An 18,326-nucleotide genomic window follows, 5' to 3' on the forward strand; every position below is an offset into this window, starting at 1 on the left:
CGTGGTACTAATTGGCATTTAAAAAATGGCATGAACAGAAGTGTCACTCAATTATGCAACCATTGGCTCTCACTGATTGGTGAAAGTATAAACTAAACATTAAGCAACTTAGGTTTTGTTCCAGTTGGAATCTGTAATATATAACTATATATATATATATATATATATATATATATATATATATATATATATATATATGTATATATATATATATATATATATATATATATATATATATATATATATATATATATATATATATATATATATATATATATACATGTAATATAGTTTATCAGTGTTTGTATTAGTAATTAGTATACTTTGTTACATCCGATTGGACTTGTCCCTTTATTAAATGCATAAGTTTTTAGAGTGTTATAAAAGACTTTAACAATTATTTTGCTTTAAAAGTTCATTACACTGGTTTCCATAGTAAGCTTGTATTGGATTCTGTTGTGTGCATTTATAAAAGATTGGGTTGTGTTCGTGTTATGAAAGATTGTCATAATAAAAGGACTACTTGTAGCGTTAGAGTTGATGATTCGCCAATGTTTCGCCATAATAGTAGCTCTAGCGTCAGGTCTGATGACCGGGCCTTGCCTATGTTGGGGAACCAAGGTCGCAGGCTCTTTCACTATAACTCTAGAGCTAAAGAAGAAGAAGAAGAAAACATCTCCAATAATATTAATCTGGAGACGATTGTAAAAAGATCTATTAAATGTAATACTACTAAAAATATAGTAATTTTGGTAAGAATAAAAGTACGTGTAAGCAAGGTCTGTCAGAAAAAACTTGTTAAAATTATTGCCCTTTCCATATTTCTAGAGGTAGTATTACAAGCCATGTTAAAAAGATGCACGGAGCTAGCGATATTTGTGAGCATTGTAATAGTTTTCAAAAAATTGATGGAATATAAAATAATATTAACCAATTATTGGCAGCAGATAAAATTTTATTAGAAATCGACTAGTAAGTAAAATATCTTAGTATATATTAGTAAACTGACTTCTCTCTTATTCTCTAGCTACAAAGTAGACTATTTTACTTCGTAAACTGTTTTACCAAATACACTATTTTACTTAAAAAAACTATATTTATAAACCCTAACGAAGGTTGTTGATTTAGTAAATTTTCCTATCTTTATATTTGTAATTGATAGATCCCTAATAGAGGTTGTTGATTTAGAAAAATTTTCCTATCGTTATATATCTTTTTATCAAGCTAAATTTTTTTATTTTTTTAAAAAATTTTTTACGCTCACTACCTCTGTGTTGCGGCCTACGTCATATCACAATTGCTGAGAGACGCCTTTCATTCAAAAATAGGTTTATACTTTTCAATTAAAAAAGCTGGTAATTGATAGATATTAAAGTAATGGACATGAGAATTATATTTCAATGGAAAAATTCTAAGAATATCTACGAGAAAAACTAAGGCAGTTGATAACAACAATGACTTTAGGAAAACAACACAAAATTTATAGCCAAAACTCGTTAGTTTTTCATCTTGGAAATTGCCCACATTAAAAAAATGCGCAATAACCCAGCTTCAGTCAAAAAATCTCTTTTCACGACTATGAAATAAAATATCAGAATTTCACCGCCTAAGTTGTTATATATTTCTAGCCTACTTACGTCTTCAAATTTAAATCATTCCCTCATAAACGTAAGAAAAAAAGATGACAGGCTAGATGAAAAATATTTGTAAGTGCTTCATTGTTCAACTTAACTGCTTCAAAAACCTTATCCTATCTCTAATTCTCTAATCAAGATGGGTATTCGTCAAACTATGCAGCAGCAATCACACTTTCTCTTATTTCTATAATTAGATACTGAACCTGTGGAAAGCGGTAATGTTGAAGCAAATTTGATGTAAATGCGCGTATTGCAACGAGTTTATACACACGCTTACAATTTTAATCTGGAAATAAGTGACAAAATCTACTATAAAATTACTCAATTTTTTGGATATTACCCGCGTAAGGTCAAAAAGCTCAGCCATTTTGAAAAAGACGAGAGAATTCAAAACTCCGTATACTAATCGTATAAAAATGCTTTTGGTAAAAAGAATGGAACCAAATATTACTTTAATATTTAGAGACTATTTTCAAAGAGAAAAAAGTTGTTTATTAAAAAAAGTTATGATAAAGAAATGCCATCTACTTCCTTTTTCCAAAAATTGCTACGTCTTTTTACATTCTAAGCACTGTTCACAATCCAAGTAGTGAATTAAGTACAAGAATCGCTGAAATAAAATATAATGGACCCCAGTCGAGACCAGATGGTTATCTTGCAAGATTCTGCCAGAATCTTGCAAAAACTGTCTATCTTGCAGAGCCAGTGTTAACACCTAGGTGCACTTATGTGTCGAGACAGAATATTGACAGTGAACATGATGTCTGACCACTTCAGCGGGGCCAAACAGAGAACTGATCTTTGTCTCCCTTCTGTGTTGAAGTTTAAAATTCAAGTCAAACGGAGTTCTTGAGGGTTTGCATTAATCCTTCTGAAACCAATCAAACATTGTTTCTGTGTAGCGTTCTTGGGCAACTGTGACTCTACATTCTTTTTGTCTGATAATGAGGCTCAAAAACCAGTGTAGCCCCTGTCATTCAAGTGAAAGACTGCTTCTAGTGTTTTCTTGAAAATGGAGAACACTCATACTTTTGGATGCTTGTATGATTATGAAGATGTGATTACATGTCTCCGCTCATGTGATTAAGCAAGGAACAGTCCTGCTTCTGATGAACCATTGTCTGTAGGAAATCCGCCAACTCCTTGTAGTAGTCGTCAGCAGCCTGTTTCAGAGCAAAAATTTATTTATGTGGTCAACATGCTAACTTATATCCTGTAACGCCCACTCTCCCAATCGGTTTCGACGAGGAAAGTTTTACAACGCCCAGTTTGTTTCAGCGGTTCAAAATCTGTCCGCATACTCTGTTTTTCGCAGTTCATTTGGTTTTAAATTTTAGCTGTTACATTTGTTTTCGCTGACGCATCTGAATACACAATGTGCGCAGTGGCATACTTATTTTCAAAGCCCAAGGAATACTCAGCAGACTTAGCATTTGTCGTCGGAAAGTGCAGAGTCGCACCGATGCCACGCGTTTCGATACCACGTTTGGAACTAGAAGCGGCAGTCAAGGCAGTGAGAATGAAAGAACGGATAATTAAGGAACACGAATCAGAGATTCAAAATTGTAACTTTTGGACAGACTCTACTTCTGTTCTATAATTTATACACAGCTCTCACCGCAAACAACGAGTGTTGGTAGCCAACCAAGTTGCGGAGATCTTAGACACAATTGAATTACACAGTGGAATCATAAGAGTGGTATCAACAATCCACCTGACATCAGGACAAGAGCCATCAATGTCGATCAACTCAAGAGAAGTGAATGGCTCACTGGGCCGGCCTGGCTAAAGCAACCAGATAACGAATGGCCTGAGCAGGTAAAATTAAAATTCGCCTCCGACAAACAAAACGAACAAACGGCCTTCAGATCTACAGTCAAACGAAAAGAACCAATCGTTCAACGGGAGCGATTTAGCAATTTCAACCGACAGGATAAAACAATGGCAAACGTGAAGCTTGTCTTTAACAAACACAAGCCGGCAACAAAAACAATAAGTGTCAAAGAAAGAAAAAATGCACAAGCACGCATTTTTGGACTATTGCAGTTAGCTGAAGAGATGAAGTTGAGAAGGTTGAGAAGGCAATTCCAAATTACAGCAAAGTCCTTCATTTTTCACCATTCATTGACCAGCAAGGACTCATTGCTGCCAAAGGCAGAATGGGTAGAAGTCAGTTGAACTTCGAAACAAAGCATCAAATACTGGTACATTGAAAACATCTTGTACTTGAATTTTTCTTGCGAAATGAACACAAGAACAGCTATCACGAAGATGCTGAGCATGTTAGAAAAATAGTTCAGCAAACGTTTTGGATGCTAAGCATACAAATTGCTTTGAGATCTATCAAAAACAAATACATAACGTGTCGAAAATGAAGAGCGCAAACAAAGTCACCATTAATGGCAGATCTAATTTAAGGACGATAATAGCATAAACAGTGTTCTCGAATGTAGGCGTGGACTATTTCGGACAATTCACAGTAAAGATTGTTTGAAGAAACCAGAAACATTGGTGTTGCCTTTTCACATGTCCTACTGTGCGCGCGCTGCATTAAAAGATTGTAACCAAGCTGAACACTGATAGTTGTCTGAATGCTATTAAGCTATTCATTGCTCGAAGAGGCAGACCAGTAAAAATGATTAGCGATAACGGGAAAAATTTTGTTCGAGCCGAAAGATAATTGACAAAGTACATAGCAGCATGGAACAAGGAGCGAATTGAAGAACATTTGACTCAACAAGGAATCAGTTGGAAGTTCAACCCACCTGCCGCACCACATTTTGGAGGAGTGTGGGAAAAAATGTTCAGGAGTTGCAAGAAGGCAATATAGCTAGTGCTGGGCAATCGGTCAGTCAGTGAGGATGTTCTGTCAACCACGATATGTCTTGTTGAGCAGGCGCTGAAATGCTGACGCCGGTCAGTTCTGATGATACCAATTTAGAAGCTGTTACTGCAAACCACTTCCTAATTGGTAACAAAAACGTTTGTCTACCATATTTACCATGCGCAGAGGAGTTTTTCGATAGTTGACGAATTCAGCGCTTGCCCAACAACACACATCCTGGTTGAGAGAACAACCTCACTGACTGGTAGATTGCCCAGCACTGCGTTCAAAGACTTCTTGCAATTACTGACCAATCTTTCTCACACTCCTCCAAAATGTAGTGCGGCAGGTGGGTTGACCTTCCATCTGATTCCTTGTTGAGTCAGATATTCTTTAATTTGCTCCTAGTTCCATGCTGCTATGTACTCTGCCAATTCCCTTTCCGCTGCAACAAAGATTTTCCCGTTATCCCTAATCATTTTTACTGGTTTGCCTCTTCGAGCAAGGTGTCGGATAATTGCGTTCAGACAACTATCAGGATCCAGCTTGAGTACCATCTCTATATGCATCGCGCGCATAGTAAGACATGCGAAAAAGCAACACCAACGTTTTTCGCTTCTTCGATCAATCTTTACTTTGAATAGTCCTAAAAAGTCTACGCCCACATTTGTGAACACTGTTGATGCGAATAATCATTCTTCAGGTAGATCTGTCATTATTGGTGACTTTGTTTGCGCTCTTCTTTTCCGACACGTAATGTATTTCTTTTTGATAGATCTCACAGAATTTTGTATGCTTAGGATCCAGAAGTTTTGCTGAACTAAATTTTTAACATGTTAAGCATCTTCGTGATAGCTGTTCTTGTTTTCATTTCTCAAGAAAAATTCAAGTACATGATGTTTCCAACGTACCAGTATTGGATGCTTTGTTTCGGAGTTCAATTGACTTTTACCTACTCTGCCTTTGGCACGAATGAGTCCTCGCTGGTCAATAAATGTGAAAATTGAAGAAGTTTGCTTTTTGTAATTTCCTTCTTGCTGCAATTGTCTAAAATTGCGTGATTGTGCAAATTTTTTTCCTCGAAACTTATTGTTTATGTTGCCGGCTTGTGTTTGTTAAAGACGAGCTGCACGTATGCCATTGTGTTAACAAGTCGGTTGAAATTGCTGAGTCGTTCCCATTGAACGATTGGGTCTTTTGCTTTTATTGTAGATCTGAAGGCCGATTGTTCGTTTTGTTCATCGGAGGCGAATTCTAATTTCACCTGCTCAAGCCATTCGTGATCTGGTTGCTTCAACCAGGCCGGCCCAGTGAGCCATTCACTTCTCTTGAGTTGATCGACATTGATGGCTGTTGTCCGATGTCAGCTGGATTGTTGATACCACTCTTATGATTCCACTGTGTAACTTCAATTGTGTCTAGAATTTCCGCAACTCGGTTGGCTACCAACACTTGTTGTTTGCGGTGAGAGCTGTGTATCCATTGTAGAACAGTAGAAGAGTCTGTCCAAAATTTAAAAGTTTGAATCTCTGATTTGTGTTCCTTAAATGTCTGTTCTTTCAGTCTCACTGCCTTGACTGCCGCTTCTAGTTCCAAACAAGGTATCGAAGCGCGTGGCATCGGTCCGACTCTGCACTTTCCGACTACAAATGCTAAGTTTGCTGAGTATTCCTTGGGTTTTGAACGTAAGTATGCCACTACGCAAATTGTGTCTTCAGATGCTTCAGCGAAAACATGAAGTTCGCATTTGTCCTTAGCTGTGCTGAAGTATCTTTGGTCAGTGCTACTTCTGTAAGCTGGTCTTTCCATTTCAGAAACTCCTCTTTTTCGTTAGGTTCCACTAATTTCTCCCAATTTTGACCATTTTTTGTCCAGATGCCCATCAGGAGTCGTCTCAGTTGAACAGTGAATGGTCCAGACAGCCCAAGAGGATCAAACAATGACAAAACTAGAGACAAGATCTTCCTCTGGGTGATGAGTGCAATCTTCAGCAGCAGTCCATTGAAGTCCAAGTACGGACGAACCCAAATTACTAGGCTCTACTTCCGCTAGCTTTGTGTTGATGATTGATCTTAAGTCCTCGGGTATTTCTGCGCTAACTTTATTGCAGCTGGTGATCCACTTTTTCTAGCTCGAATCCATGTTTCGACAGAAGTGGTTGCAAATGCTTGAAAACATTGATAGCTTCATCAGGAGTGTCGACTGACTTGATGAAATCGTCCATGTAGAAATTCCTTTGAATTGCCTTCGATGCAATTGGAAAATCGTCCTCATTGTCAATTGCTACTCGCTTTAGAGCGCAATTTGCACTTTCTGGTGAACTCTTTGCACCAAAACAATGACGTTGATACTCGTAAATCTGCACAGGTTCATTCACTGTTGGTCGCCACAGGAATCTAAAGCAGCTTTTATCTTGTTCAGGAACCTGCACTTGCAAAAACACTGATTTAATATCTGTAGTTAGGGCTATTTGTCCCTCTCGAAATCTGAATATTGTTCCGATCAATTTGTGTAATAGATCGGGCCCCGCTAATAGCATGTCCTTTAGGCATACATCCTTGTACTTGGCTGCAGCATTGCAAACACGGCGAACTTTACCCTGTTTGTTGATGTTTAGTACTGGATGGTGTGGCAAATACCAATCCTTTCTGAAAGTGACTTTGACTTCCGATTCAACAAAGATCTTCACAAAACCTTTTTCAAAATCTGTATCAATTGACTGTTGATACAATTCTTTTATTTTTGGGTCTCGTTGGAACTTTTTTTCAAGTGGATAGAGCTGACCTAGGGCTGAGCCATAGTTTTTTGAAAAATTGGGTTCTGGTTCAATCCAGAGCATGCCCATTTCGTACCGCTCGCCTGCAAACTTTGACGTGTTCTCTGAGAAATTCTGAGCTTGTTGCTCTTTCTTTGACTGACTGACGACGTTGATTTTGGGAGCATAGGTTTCTATGTCGCAACACGATTGAACATTTTCAGCCAATTTTGCATCTTCCGTGCTGGCGAAATGACAAACATTTTGTTCTCTCTTGCCCTTCTTGGGTCAACTGACTACCCATCCAAATTCCGTCAGCACAGCGACAGGTTCATTTCTTGTTCCTATCTTGTATTCTAATGCCTTTTGCAGTTCAGAGGCATCTTGACCTAGAATGATTCCGACTTCCATCAAAGCAAAACTTCTGTTTGCAAAAACACTCAAGTGGCTGAAACTTTATTTCAGTTTGTTGTAGTCGTAGTTTGTATTTCCCAATGAAATCGACGGATGTATGAACGCTTCAAGCAGATGCACCTTGGAATGCAGTCCCCTTATTGTTAGAGGAACATTTTCGGTCTTCAGATCCTTTGTTCCGTGAATGCCAGCCATATTAAGCGTAACATCTGTGCCTCGAGCTCGCAATTTCTCTCGAATGCTTTGATCGATGAATTATACCGTTGATCCACCATAGAGAAAAGCATATGTGCTTAGTCGGTTGCATCTACTCTGGACTGCGACGGGAACTATCTGAAAAAACCTTGTAACATCGTTACCTTGATTTATTGTTGCAGCGCTCATATTGACTTCGTGATTGCCTTCGTCCATTTGATTTTCTGAGTGTAGCAATCGGTTGTGCTCTTTGGTACATTTGTTTATACCGCAAGTGTTGACATTGCAGTCTTTGAGTGCATGTCTCTTCCCCAGACATCCATAACATGAGCGTTGCTTTCTCACTGCTATATATCGATCGTTGATATTCATGTTTTTGAATAATTAGCAGTTTCAAACACGATGGATGCTATCAGCTAGCGGACACTGATCGCTTTGTGCTGGCCTTCTTTCTTTTACGTTGGAACTTGCACTGAATTTCGATGTCTTGAAGAAAAGTTTATCTCCTTTGATTTTACGTCTGTTATATTTGCGTTCTTCTTTAAAAGCTGGAAACCCTTCAAGCACCAATACCATTTATCCTAACCAGTTTTTAAGGAAAATCAGGTCTATTATCCTGGAAATCATCTACATAAAATCACCAATTCTCTTTGAGATTTGGGGGCAACTTTTCAATCGCAAGATGAAGTGTTGCGCATGATTCTAAATCGCCGTCGTAATTGTATTGCTTAAAAACGTTAACGAAATTGCTTAGCGTTATTGAGTAATTAATTCAGGCATGTCAACCATGAGTTTTTATAGGCTGTTGTTTACGCAACGTCTCAAGCTGGGCGTCAACGATCAGATGTGGGCGACCGAACTTTTCTTCTATTAGTGACAAAGCTTGAGTGTAGAAAGACCCCGAACACCCATACCCGATATTGCTGACTTGGATTTGTCAATTAAAAGCGTTTTCAACTGGCTCATTTTCGCTGAGTTAGGAACATTGCGTCGTTTCACGATATCGACAAACATTCTTGACCTCTCTGGCCTTTCAGGATGATTAACGTCGAAAGAACTTAGCTTAAGCTTGGATAGTTGACTGCTACTGCTTAAGTTTGGATAGTTGACTGCTACCACTGGGTTTGTCGTAAACAAAATTTTTTTGACTCTGGGTTAAACCGTAACGCTCTCTTCTTGATGATCTTGGCTTGCGTGACCAAACTTCAATAATAGTTACCCATGGGTAAGTGTTTTCTGGTTCATTTTAAGAACGTTCACAGTTTTGGTTGTATGCCTTTTCAGGTTTACTTGATCGGTCAAGCCATGCGAACACATCTGTTTCTGGGCTCCTTCCATTTGAGTGGGGATCTACTGCGCATACTCGGAGCTGCATCATCGTCTGAGTCTAAATCCTTTATGTCAAAGGCTTTTTTGGTATTCCAGGTTTAGTACAGCGTTTTCTTCGAAATGTTGCATCTCTAGCTCAAGTTATCTTCTTTTCATCTCAAATTCCATTTTCTGCGATCGAAGCTTGGACAAAAAATCCTTTTCCATCGCAGCTAGTTTCTCAGCTTTCTCTGACTTCCGGCTCGAGGTTTTGCAGCCATTATCTTCGTTTTCATTACGATTCCCCAATGAGAGACGAAGATTTTGTCCTGACTGTGAATTATCTGCAGGTGATTTTCCTTCATTGTTCTGTAGAACCGAACTACTTTACTGGTTTGACATGCTTTTCTCCCCATGCACAAATGGTAAGCAGACGGCTTTTAACTTGTTGAAGAATCTCTGTTGTTCTGTGCGATAGGAATTCAAACCACTCTGTCTGTCCAGCAGTTGCTGAAATCGATTGTCGATCCCTTGTAAATGTTGATAAAATATTTTGAGTTTGCTTGGCCGGTCCCTGTTCTTCATAATATCGTAAACCTCTTGTGATTTTTGTGGCCGCTGCTCCGAGCAGGTCCTAATCTGCTTATCAAGGTTGCTGCGACTCCGTGCAGAAGTCACTTGGTTCCGTAGTTTACGCAGCAGCTTGATTCTTTACTAATGACCTCGATGAGAAGTTGGCTTCGTAATTCTCTCAATAAATTGGACAGCGGTTTGTTTTCCACCGTCCGAGTCGGCGGACCAAATGTACCGACTGCTCTCCCAATCGGTTGCAACGAGGAAAGTTTTACACCGCCCAGTTCGTTTCAGCGGTTCCAAATCTGTCCGGATGCTCTGTTCTTTGCAGTTCGCTTTTTTAACTGTATATGCGCTATGTTCTTACCGTTGCATTACAAGTTCAATTTCTGAATATTGGCTGATCTTAGTTTTTCGTATCAAATTGGACTGCTTTACAACAGATCAAACAATACGGGATTTCTTTATGTATACCAGTTCAATCCGATAAGTGAAACAAATAGAAGGCAAAGATATATGTCTACCACCTGTTTATGCAAAAATATTTAAACCTTAACTGATTTTAGTTTTGCTTTTGTACTCACGAGCTGAAATACCAGAAGCTGGGGCTCGTAACAGTTGAATTACAGCTGAAAAATTTTGTAGAAACAAGACACAGTAACAAACAAAATACTGCTCAAGAATAACTTTCAACACAAGACACATTAACAATTTACTGCTCAAGAATAAATTAAACGCAAGACACAGTAACACGTTATTCACTGCTCAAGTAAGTTTATTGTTGCAGTATTTTGCTGTTCTGTAGGAAGAAAGCCGTTTTCTGCGACTGCTTTTGCTGTGTGTTGATGTGTTGAGTTTTTCTCCCTTTGTCTACACATCACGTGAACATGACTGTATACTTAACTACGACTGAAAATGGGACTATTACGATGACTAATAGACAGCTAATACAAACGAGCTTTCCCTATCTCAGTTTCTATGCTGATGCTTTTTCCCAAGCGTGTTCTGAAAGCTCAGCCTCAACATCTCCATCTGATCTGTGCTTCTCATATTCTTATGGCTGTCCCAGATAAACTTCCTCAATTGGTGAATGCACAAAAGCTGTCCTGACATCCAACTGTTGCGTCACATGGCCCTGATGTGCTGATAATTGAAGTAGAATCCTGAAATTTTTTGGCGTGCAGGTTGGCACTTAAGTATAAATGTAGTCAAGTCCTTCCTCTCGTTTCAAGCCTTTTCCACATAGGATTTTGTTGTCAACTTTAACCACTGGGTCAAACTTCTCTTTATACACCCAATTACACGGGATTATGTCTCTGTCTAACTAGATCCCAAGTCTTTTGCATTGGAGGGCTTTGACCTCTTCCCTAATTGCCCTGTGTTTTTGCTCCAAAACATCACCATACTTGGCTTCATAGAGAGTCTGTGACTTAATAGATTCACCCCCAGTCACAACAAGATAGGATCTCACTTCTCCAAAGAATTGCGGAACATTCCTTGCTCACGTGACACGTCTGGGCCGTGCTCTTTCCGCAATGATGTCAGCCGTCTCTTTTGTTGAGCCTTATGTGTCACTGCCATCTACTTATACTCATTCTCTCTATTTCATTCTTGTGGCAGGAGATCTTCTATATGGTGCTGACAATTCAACATATGAAGGCCTCTCGTATCAGCTTTGCTTTTTGAGTGGTCAAAAATTCCGTGTCAAGCCACTTCTTCTTTACTGTAGATTAGCTCTGTCTCTCTTTCCTGCCGTCGCCTGGATGTACACCAAAAGATGCCAGATCCCGAGTTGTTCAGACCTCTCATCTAGTATGACAAACGTCTTTGTGTTGACAAGTTGTCACCCTAAGTCTGAATCCTTGGTGATCACCTCTCGAGCAATGATCAGTTTGCGTTATTTGGGTATAAACACGAGTAATCCGTTGTGGCCCTCTGAATCACTCTCAAAACTTCCTTCCAGAGCCTTGAGTGCAAGTTTGCTGACCTATCTGTCCCTCTTCCGAAAAATTATGAAAACAAAGATAGGCAGTTTACTACCTCTTCTCGTATCATAACCAATTGTCTGATCATTGCTGCAAGGAGAACTGCAGCTCCTGTATCCTCCTCATCTTGGGCAGTTCTGATTCAATGAGCCATTATACCGTCATGTCCAGCAAAGTACTGTTTCGCTATCAGCTTGCACATCTGGTATGGTCTTTTCCTGCGTAGCGCCTGCGTATAATAAGTATGTGATGAAATTCTCAGAGAGAAACTCCATACTGAAAGCAAAACTGTTCAAGTTGGCCATTGCTTCACTCTTTGTCTTGAGGAAGTTCAAAAACGTAAACTTCTTTTACTGGTCTGCAGACACAAAGCAAAGTTGGAACCCTGGCACTGAGTCTACTCTGAATGACACCGTCGCGTCTCTGTTCTCTACTGCGCTCACCTTTTTTCTCTCCATTTCTTTCTATGCTTGAGTTTCTAGCACTGTTGTTACTGGTGACCTTGTGATCTTTGCCAATGCGCACATACTGCAACTTTTTCGAGTTCCACCGCTGTCTCGGGTGCTTTCCTAGCTACATCTGGTGCAATTTAAAAAACCCAATAGCCTGTGCCAATTCATTCCACCGTCACGTTTCACGCTGTTGAAGCTCATCTACAACTCTAAAACACCGCATTGTGGGAAAAAACATTGACCTGAGTTAGTTTTACCCGAGTTCTCTTTTGGAGTTTCATGCGGTTGTCAAAAAAGAGGCCATGTCCATAGTCGGTGCACCTCGAGACTGGTTGGAGATTAGAAGAGTATTGAGGCAGGAACAAAACTTTTTTGAGTTCACATTTGAAATTGCTTTCACTTGAGGGTATGCTGATCCTAACACAAGCTCTGACCACAGCCCTAGATGTCTCCGTTTGGATTTCTGACTACTGATTGAGTATGCTTAGAGTCCAGGAACGCACCGATGTTTGTCACTGTGTGTTCTTCAACCACTGTCCTCTAGCAAGCCTGCGTCTTTAAATGGCTGACAGCTGCCCCGGAAGTTCGTTCCTTGTATCCCTGTACTGTGCTCTCATGAAAGTTCTGCAACCGTTTCCTCAGTTCTGTGAAGTTTGTTGCTGTAATTGAAGCTTTCATGAACAAAAAAATTTCAAATCTCATTGTCAGACCACTGAGAACCAAGGTAATGAAAAGGATCTCTAAGACTTTTCCGAATTCCCCACTGTCTCGGGTGCTTTCCTGGCCACATCCGCTGAAATTAGACAGCCCAATAGCCTGTGCTAATTCAATGCACATGGCATTGTAGGAAAAAAAGAATTGTCCTGAGTGAGTTTTACCCGAGTTCCTTTTGTAGTTTCATGCAGTGCAGCTGTCGTCTTTCTCAAAATTGAAGCTACGTCCCTAGTCGGTGCATCTCGAGACTGATTGGAGATTAGAAGAGTATTGAGGTAGGAACAAAACTTTGTTGAGTTCACATTTGAAATCATTTTCAGTTGAAGGTATGTTGATCCTAACACAACCTCTGCCCACCACTCTAGATGTCTCCGTTGGGATTTCTGACTACTGATGGAATATGCTCAAAGTCCAGGAACGCACCGATGTTTTTCATTATGTGTTCTGCAACCACTGTCCTCTAGCATGTCTGCTGTGTTTAAGTGGCTAAGAGCTGCCCCGGAACTTCGTTCCTTCTATCCCTGTACTGTGCTCTCATGAAAGTTCTGCAACCGTTTCCTCAGTTCTGTGAAGTTTGGTGCCGTAATTGAAGCTTTCATGAATAAAAAAATTTCAAATCTCATTGGCAGACCACTGAGAACCAAGGTAATGAAAAGGATCTCTAAGACGTGTCCCCTGCTTCTTGAAGCCTGTTGTACCACCAAAGTCATCACTGTCGGTGTCTCCACGCTCTGAAATCTCTCTTTCAGGGCTTTCAATGTTTTGCATTATCGTCAAATCAGTCATCTCCCACACAGTCATTTCTCATTAGTATAAAGGTTGTTGCATCGCAAAAAGAAGTCAGTAAGCAGAAACTTAGTACTAATTTTGCAGTTGGATCATTTCATCTCTTAGTGTCTTCGATTTTGTTATCATCTGACAGATTGATGAGTTGATCAAACTTTAAAGTCTTCAAATCAAGCAGAAATCTTTTTCGGGGTCGAGACAATCTGATTCAATGTTCTTTAAAAACTTTTGGAATTGCGAAGAAAATACTTTTAGTTTGTTTAAAACATGGTTGGAACGTTCAATCCTGTCTTATGAGAAATGTAAGCCCAGAGAGAGAAACAGCGTTTTCACCTCTTCTTGACTCTTCCTTTCAGCATCCTGCACAAGATCACCTGACTTAGTTGTTAACTGGTTGACTCTACCACTCAAATTTGACCCTTACTTAACTGAAACTGCGCCCATCAATGGTATATAGAACCACCATAAGATTGCGATCCAGATTACCATATTGAACCACTATAAAATTGTGATCCAGTTTATGTGAGAATTTGCTGCAGTAAGCCTGTTTTTAAACTCAAGCCGAACTCATCCTCTCCAAGAAAATAACTGAGCCAACATTATAACAAGTATAAAACTCCTAAAACGGTACTGATTGTCTTCTGGGGATTGCTACAATTTCAATGCATAGTAATAGTCTTGTCTATTTAGAAAAATGTTTCTGCAAAGATAGTTGCCTTACTCATAATCTCACTGCGCAACTTTAGTGCCGAAAAGCGCAAGTAATGACAACTGTGAGGAGATGGTGTCAATTGTTGTGTTGTAAATAATGTCATTTTAATTTATGAAATATATATCTACCTTTGTTATATCTACTATGATATATCTACTTTGATATATCTACCTTTGTAAAAATCTAGTGCGTTTCAAATATAACTTTCCGTTACAAATTATTATGTTTCAATGAATTCCAATTGAGCGAGAGCTAGATGTGAAAAGAATCAAAAGCAACTGCACCAGCCGGTCACAATACGCATAACATAGCCGGCAGATTGTCGGAAATAAACCGCGACAGACGCTTGTGGCCTTCCATGTTAATTTTATGACACATACGGTCTATAGGGAAAAACCCTAAAAGAGCTTTCTTAAAATTGACATTCGAAATCGAAAACTCAAGGTTAATACTCAAGAAATAGGGTATATAAGTTCTACACTACTTAGAGGCGCACTATTGATCTTTAACTAGTAAATGTTCATAAAAATTATAGTTCCTTAATTGAGTTCAGAAGACATTTTTTAGTGAGGTGAAATACGCAATTGACCAATAAGCAGAAAGGACGTCACGTACACAATTTTTAACCGCAAAACAGTAGAAGTCACTCAAGTGATCGAAAAATTCATTTCCAAGAAGTCATGTCGTAAGAATCATCGATGGCGACGACGAAACAAAAAAAACATACCGGGACAAGTCCTGAAATACAATCCAAAATATTGAAAAAAAGACTTAAAATACTCTATCTGACCACCAGGTCAATTGAGCAATGCCAGCCAAAACACAAACGATATCATCTCAAAAATTTGAGAACCTAAAAAATAAAAACTAAACGAAAATATACTCATTGCTAAAACCCTTGAAGCTTTTAAACCTAAGGCAAAATTTTTTCCGTTTAAAAACACATATTTCAAAAATATGTTCAAAACCAATTTTTGTCTCTGAAATATCTGCACAATTTGTCCAGGATTGTATCTGCACAAAATGAGAAAAATTAATTGGCCCTTGATGATCGATTAACTAGAAAATGACACAAAAACCATTTTTTTTTAAAAAAAAAGAAACAATTTGCAAATTTAAGAAAATTATGCTAAAACTTGTTATATTAATATCTTCAGAACCATTTCTGTGTCTGGAAGCTATCTAGTAAACCATTTCTAAGCCTTAGAAATTTCATTGGTTCAAAGATCAATAATTTTTCGGAAACACTTCAAATTTCAAGAAAAATAGAAATTTGTTCTTTCAATATGTTAGAAACCATTTCCTTGCCCCCTAGCAGTTATGTAATAACGTACTGTCAAATCCCGGGGGAAGGTTTCCTGGCTACCGAGGCAAGAAATACTAAATAAAAGACAAAATATTTTCAAAAAACTAGCAAAATTGCAAATTTTATCAAAAAGTTTCATAAATTCGAAATGTTAAATTGTTGAAAACAATTTAATTGACACCAACAACCTTGCAGTAGTTTTTTATCAGACTGTGGAATAGGTTTTATTGCAGATTTTATTAAAAAAGTACAAAATTCAAGACATTAAAATGTCGAAACCAAATCCATTTACTAAAAACTATGCAGTGTCTCATTATCAAAACTTAAAGGAGATTCCCTGGCCCCAGGACTCGAAAAACTCAAAAAATAACAAAAAGTTTCAAGAAAATTTGAAAGATTGCACAAAAATTAGTATCGTTTTGCGTGTTTGTGTTTGTAGTAGTAGTATCGTATATATACAGGAAGATCGGGGGGGAGATCCTTTGGAGATCCGTTCGGCAGAGGGGGATCACTGATCCCTTAGGGGAGATCCTTCGAGATCCTTTCGGTAGAGGGGGATCACTGACACATTAGGGGAGATCTTTTGTGTTAAGAAAGTGGTAATTGCGCTACATGTATCTGTCTGGCGGCTTATTGTTGGTATATATTTTTCGCGAGTGTGAGGGAAGATCCTTCATGTTAGCGGTATTTTCGCTACATGTATTTGTGTGAATATACTTTGGTTGTGAGTGGTCAATCCTAGGAGGTACGATTAGGATTCATTTTGCCAGAATAATATTTGTAGAAAAGGATGGCCAAAACGATAGCAACCATTGATCTAAAAAATATTCATGAAATTTACCTGGAGATAAGGAACAATTATCCAAAATACGGTGAAAGGTTTCTGTATTTTCTAGCTGCTTGCCAATACCTTGATCCTGATATTGATTTGGAGGCAACATTGAAGCTGAGACCGTATGGAGGTCTAATTGGAATTGATAATTCGTCGCTGGACAACTAATTCAAATCGTTCAAAATACTTCGACTTCATGCAATACTCCACGATGCATCAGGTTTTATAGCAGAGTACAGTCGTAAAGGCCCTGGATACTCCTATGTGTTACCTTGTCCAACTACGAACGAGTATTTGGGTCACATCACGGGATTGGCTTTTTGTTTGTTCGTGAAGACGTTCAAAAACAATTCGTTCACTTTGTTGGAATGCTGAAACAAGAAATAGTGATATTGGATTTTGAAGGTTTTCGTTTCAAGAAAACTGGTTTCATAATCAAAGAGTTATCGCTTTGTTCAAATAATTATTCGGACACAATTCTTTTTCTTCCGCCAGTTTCCTACAACTCACTTTCCGCTAGTGACTGGAGATCTCATAAGTGGGTTACTAAATTTTTACATGGTTTGTCTTGGAACAGCGGTACTTATCCTTATTGGTTTCTATCACAAATTTTTGTCGCCATTAAACTTCGGTTTCCGTTAGGGAAATTTTATGCCAAAGGGAAAGAGAAAACAGAATCACTCCAAACTCTCTTGCAGAAAGAGGTAATAGATTTGGAAACTCTTCTTTGTCCGAAAGTTGAAGATATTAAATCGCCAATTGATAACATTACTTGTGCTCTCCACTTTTTCTACCTACCGGAAAAGCAAAAGAGGAAACATTGTGCTAAAAGGAAAGCACAGCTGTATTTCTATTGGATCTCTCTGCCATCCAATGAGCCGTCAAGTGGAGAAGGCAGCTCCGTCAGTTCTTCAAGTGAATTTATCTCCAAGTTTGACAGTATGCAGTTACATAACGAACGATAATCAGTTGAGATTGACTTTTTTGAAAGAAGAGAAAATAGAATCACGCGGACAAAATATTCTGCGAAAACAACAGATTCTCTGCAACACTAAAGAAATTGAGACGCTAAGAAATATCTTTCACTACTTGAATATTTTCAAATGTATCATGTCGTTACAAAAGAAAATGAGAAAACTGAAACTAAACCCCTTTACCTACGCCCAATTGGCCAGCACCAGTTCAAGTACCTCTGGAAGATGACAATCTCCCTGATGAAATTGTAATGTTGGTCAGTCAAAACAACGTAGAGTCTATTGTCTACTATGGAAGTGGTTACGGAATGCAGGCAAACTATAAAGTGACTTACAAAAAAGACGGCAAAGACTCTAGATATGCTTCTTATGAATTCTTTTGGATTGAAAGAGAGACTAACAAAAATGCAATTTAAACTAAAAAACTGAGTGTAAATTAATTTTTGCAAATAACTTATTTTCAAATGAGTGTTAAAGAAGACCAGATAGACTCCGCTAATGTAGGGGGTTTGAATGCTTTAGTTTTTGATGAGGAAAATCATGAGAGGCGTTCGTGGAAGTTTTTTAATTCTCGGCTACCACGTTCCGAAGTCGTCTATTTTACTCAAATCTTGATAATACTTTTTCTTATCGTAGTGTCTTTAACCAAGCTTGTGTTTTCCCAACTTGATTGTGAGGAATCAGCATTTTGGTTTTCATAGCTTTCGTGCACAGTTGGCTACGCTCTTCCAAATCCAAAGCTATGAACAAAATAATATCCACTAGCGATAGGCTTTTTATGGCTGTTTGTGGTCCGTCGTGTTCAGCACAATAGAGCGTAAAGTGAAAATTTTTTCACTAAGTTTTCCGGATTCGAACT

The 18,326-nt window shown here is 38.6% G+C and overlaps 1 long non-coding RNA gene across 2 annotated transcripts in view; it reads right to left on the reverse strand.

Moving 5' to 3' along the window:
* Nucleotides 1-495: 495 nt before the first annotated feature.
* LOC142345542 (uncharacterized) overlaps nucleotides 496-18,326 on the reverse strand; it is a 168,777-nt gene continuing 150,946 nt past the window's right edge. Inside the window, exon 3 of one of the 2 annotated variants that reach the window (XR_012759340.1) lies at nucleotides 496-651. This is a non-coding gene — a long non-coding RNA (uncharacterized LOC142345542). Of the gene's footprint in view, nucleotides 652-2,554; nucleotides 2,801-18,326 lie in introns of those variants that run through there. The other variant, XR_012759339.1, reaches the window with a different exon arrangement.

This window comes from Convolutriloba macropyga, chromosome 9 (assembly GCF_964194025.1).
Source record: "Convolutriloba macropyga chromosome 9, txConMacr16.3, whole genome shotgun sequence".
NCBI classification, from domain to species: domain Eukaryota; kingdom Metazoa; phylum Xenacoelomorpha; order Acoela; family Convolutidae; genus Convolutriloba; species Convolutriloba macropyga.